The sequence below is a fragment of the Lactuca serriola genome, chromosome 5, assembly GCF_051521515.1.
Source record: "Lactuca serriola cultivar US96UC23 chromosome 5, Lser_US96UC23_V15, whole genome shotgun sequence".
NCBI lineage: Eukaryota > Viridiplantae > Streptophyta > Magnoliopsida > Asterales > Asteraceae > Lactuca > Lactuca serriola.
Window position 1 is genome coordinate 172,312,995 of NC_136412.1, and position 5,039 is coordinate 172,318,033.

At 37.1% G+C, this 5,039-nt stretch overlaps 1 pseudogene; it reads left to right on the forward strand.

The window, feature by feature from the left end:
* Positions 1-1,037: 1,037 nt before the first annotated feature.
* On the forward strand, positions 1,038-2,873 carry LOC145049947 (protein FLX-like 1; annotated as a pseudogene).
* The last annotated feature ends 2,166 nt before the right edge of the window (positions 2,874-5,039 follow it).

Below are 5,039 nucleotides of genomic sequence, written 5' to 3' on the forward strand. Positions count from 1 at the left end.
ATAGGTCAAAGTGGAAAATTAAATTCAAAGAATATAATTTCTGTACTGCATTTATATTAAAAAAAATCAACATGTTTTGGTTTTACAACTTGAGGAGTTTCGTAAAAAGAAAGCAGCAGCTAACAACTCAAATCACAATTTTCAACAAATCCTTATACAACAGCACAAGCTTCTATTAATAAGTCTTCTCCTAAGATAGCTTTATCTTCTAACAACTAAAATCACAATGTTCAACAAGCCAATGGCTCAACATACAGAGGTAGGTAATTAACTAATTATTAACTAATATGTTATTTCATATGATCTCATATTCTCATAAAATCATGAATTTGATCACCTTTAAACTTTCAAATTCATTGTTTGAAGTTGTGAAATCTCTACACTTCCAGTTTTTTATAGGAACCCTAGTAATGTTCTTGATCATCCAGTATCTGAAATCAGCTCTGAATTTGTATCTACAACCTTCAGATATGAGGTTGTTGCCTCAACAGGATTACCTTCAAGAAGATCACGTCCATCTTATTTTGGATTCAGTTCTTCCAAATGAAGAAACAGATAAATCAGTTAGTCCATTCAGTTCAAAAGTTCATCCTGTTGATGCTCCTCCTGTTACTCAAAGTTTTATTTATTTATATATTTATTTTATATATCTTCTTAATTTCATTTTTTCGATTATAGGTGCATTGTTAGGGACATATGAAGATAACATATTTAAATCTGAGTCAAAGAAACCTTCTCTCAAGTCAATTGACTTTCTTAACCTTGGAGGTGGACCCGAGTTAGAAAAGAAACTCAAGTACATAGAGCATGTTTGCTCAGGGGTAATTTTGGGAAAAGAGCTTGTAAATGCACCTCCCAATGTACTTACCCATGGTTCGTTATCCTTCTCATTTTCAATTGTTGATAGAGACATAGAATCAAAATATAGTTTTTCATTTTTCATTTTTAATTATTGTAACGGTGGTCTTAGTGGAAGAAGCTGAAATTCAAGATAATAGTAGTGCAGGCTTATTGTAGTTTCACATGCATCATCTGTAATGGCGATAAATTCTTCTTATATGTGTGATCAAGAGCCCAATCTTGTGAAGGTTTATTGTAGTTTCACATCAGTCTTTCTTTGCAGCTGTCCAAAGGTTAAATTTACTATCTTTTTAGGATCTGTTTGTTAAACTGACTCTGTGAAAAAGACGTGAATGCCCTTATCATATAGGGTTTTGATGCATTACATTTACAGGATGTAGTAGCTTCTTCTAGTCCTCTTCTTGAAGTTTCACTTCAGAAAGCAGCCATATGCTGTACAACTATGCATCGTGGAGCAGCACTTGCAGCAATGTCGTATATGTCTTGTGAGCATCTACAACTACTTTTAATAGAATTTATTATTACAACAATCTCTCATTATGATTTTCCTCCCTTACAATTAATTAAATTATATTTTCTCTATTCTTTTAATTTTTATAGAAGTAATGAAGGAAAGTTTGGGGGTATTTGTTTGTGTTGTTATTTGAAGGTGATGGATGTGAAAATTTTGAACTAGTTGTTGTTGTGTTGTGTAGGTTTTCTTGAGTGTGGGGTGAGTTCATTGCTGGAATCGGTGACATCCAAATCTGCATCCATGGTGGTTCAAGTAATATCACATAGCGGGGAAGGGATTGTATCAAATGTTGTGTATGCCTTACTTTGTGTTTCCGCAATGTCAAGGGTAAACAATAATAATAATAATAATAATAATAATAATAATAATAATAATAATAATAATAATAATAATAATAATCCATTAATTAAATTAAACACAACAAGGATTAAATGCAAGAAATAGCAACATACTATCTCATTGATTTGTCTATTTACAACTTGTATTTTGAACTTGAAAAGAATTATTTTTGGTTCACAAATCTGAAACTATCTTGCAACAGTTGGCGACCGTATGCAGTTTTAGTGAAAAAACAAAATGGAATTCTCTTCTCTCTTGGGATTCTTTTTTTGGTGGTTGGTTGTCTTCAAAAGTACAAATCTACAACTATAAGGGATTTGTATGAGAAGTCATCAAAAATAGAACATGATCTTCATGGAGTAGAAGCTATGCGTGTTGGGCTTATACAATTACATGCTGATATTAAGGAGTTGACTTCTACACGCCAACTTACTAGTCAAGTTCAGGGTATGACTCAAGATCTTGCTAGAGCTACTGTTGACTTGCAGCAAGTCCCAAGACTGAAGTAAGAAATTCATGGGCTTAGACAAGAATTACAACATGCAAGGTGACTTCATCATTCATGTCCCTATAAACATGTTACATTGCATATGGATGATGTAATCAAATGATATTTCCTTCTTGAAGGGATAAATTGAACATGAGAAGAAGGGGCATGCAGAGAACTATGAACATGGTCAAGTGATGGAGAAGAATTTACTCTCTATGACTCATGAGCTGGAAAAGTTGCATGCTAAGATGGCTAATGCTGAAAAACAGGCCCGTGATGCTGCAACTGTAGTTGCAGCCAATCAAAATCCAGGTATGCCATTACTTGTGTTTCGGTGTTGTTGATGGTTCTTTCAGGAAGCTATCAGTGCTTGACTTCTTGGGTGCTCTTCATACACAGGATATAACCCAAATCATGTTAATGCTGAAGCTAAATTTTCAGGGAATCCTGACCCTGCAAGTTATGGCATTAGTTCCAAGAATAAAATGAATCCTGTAAGTTATCTCATTTTCTTAGTTTCTTTCTTGGGGGGTGTTGCTTTTTGGGTCTCAATTTTTTTATTACTGTTACAATCAGGTGCAACCTGTTGCAGAATTTTACCCTCAATATAGGCCTGGGCCTGGATCTCGGGGATCATATGATATGTAAAGGGCTCAAGGACACAGATAGAGTGATAGACTATCTCATGCTAACATGTGGACTCTTATGGTACTTTGAATTGAAGTGTACGTTTGTTTAAAATGTTATCTTATATAAGACCTTTATTAAATTATTATGCATGCTATTTTGGATATTGTTGTCCTACAACAAATGCTAGCAGTTAAAGACTAAAAAGACTGAGGTGAACAAAGAAGAAGGAAAACATAGTGATGGTTGTGAAGAAATCAAAGAAAAAGTGAATGAAAAGGCGAAAGTGAAGTGGGACCTAGTGTGGATCTTTCATCACAGAAAGTGTCAAAGGAGGAAACTATACAACATATGAACACAAGTCAAGATTCGAATTTAATGCCTTATGTTAACCTCCAGAATGCAATATCAGTGAATAGAAACTCAGAAGATTCAATGAATTCAAATGGGGAAGATGAGAACCAAAAGGAACAGGAATCAAATGAGAATGAGAATGAGAATAATGAAGTGTCTGAAATGAAAAATGAAAACACAGCTGCATAGTAGAGTGGAATAAGAAGCTCTTACAACTGTAGAAGAATCTCTTACAGACTTAGGAACATTACCAAAGAGTGGAATAAGAGGAAGCAGAAGCACTGAAAACACAGCTGCAGAATAGAGTGAGCTTTTTACCTTTTTTTTAAAACTAATTATTTTCAATTTTCTTTTCTTTAAGTTCTTATAGAGAATATCATTCAATCCCAAGCTTCAATGCACCTGGTGTCCTTATTGCTGATTTGGAGTTTCTTGACCTTTATATTGGTGAACAAGAGGTAATTAAGCTAGCTTTGGCCAATTAATTTAATTTAAATACTTTCCATTACCTGTAAATTCAAATAGAAGATGGCACATGCAAGGAGTATCCTTTCGAAGCTGCCCTTATTTTGATTCCACTCTCATACTGTCATACATACCATGTTTTGTAACATCCCAAAAATCACGACTAAAAATTTCTTTTCAAAAACATTACTAAAACCATATTCATAAAAACATATCAATAATTCAGAGTATTAATTCCAAAACATATTTCATTGTCAGAGTAAAACATCCCAGTCTGACTAATCAATGGTGGGTGTCATGCGATCACCTCGAGCTCTTCCCTCCGCTACTGGAAGTACCTGAAACCAAAACTGAAAACAATAAGCACGAAGCTTAGTGAGTTCCCCAACTTACCACATACCCTGCATAAACACATACTGCACATACTGGGCCACACCCGCTATTTCGGGCCTCGCCAGCTACAATGGCCCCGCCGCTCTAGGCCCCACCTGGCTTCGAGCCCCACTCGGATACAAATCTATTTCTCTTAGGCCTCGCCTGTCCCTGGGCCCCGTCCGCTAACCACATAGTACAAAATAGCATATAACACATAACTGAGCATACCCTACTATAATCCTATTCTAAGGCCTCGCCAGTCTTGGGTCTCGCCCCTATCCTGTTACTAGTGAGTCATGGAACCCCGTCCAAGCTCCTGCTGTAAGTGAGATACAGGCCCCCGCCCACACTCACTCCATTCCTATCTCGGGCCTCGCCCCTGCTCTACTACTAATGAGATATGTAACACCGTCCATACTCTGCTATTGGTGAGATACGGGACCTCGCCCACACTCACCCCCTACCAGGCACATACATGCATCACACAGACGACAAGTATACTCTATCATGAAAACCATTCCTTGGGCACCCGCTCAACATTGGACCTTGGTCCTGAATATCATACTAGCAAACAACATAACTACATGGGCTGACATTGTGGCCATAGACCCATTCACACAAAAAGGGAAACTCACCTGCACTGTTGAACTTTGTTGATGACCCTCTGGCTGCTGTCCGACAATTCTCTGAACCACTGCTCCACTAGCTCCCCGAGATACCAATATCAATACATATATCACTTAGATCCAAACAGAACTCTAGAAGACAACTAAGTCCACTCTTGTCAAAGTCAAATTTCTGGTCAAAGTCAACCTTCCTGACTGACTCTACTCGCCGAGTCAGCCCATTGACTCGTCGAGTCCTTATACTCTGAAACTCTTACAATACACCTCAACTCACCGAGTCACCATGCCAAATCGTCGAGTTCAATGATCTCTGAGTCCTATCCTGTCCAACTCACTGAGTCACCACTCAACTCACCGATCTAAGTCTTAACCAGAAAAGGTTGAGGTT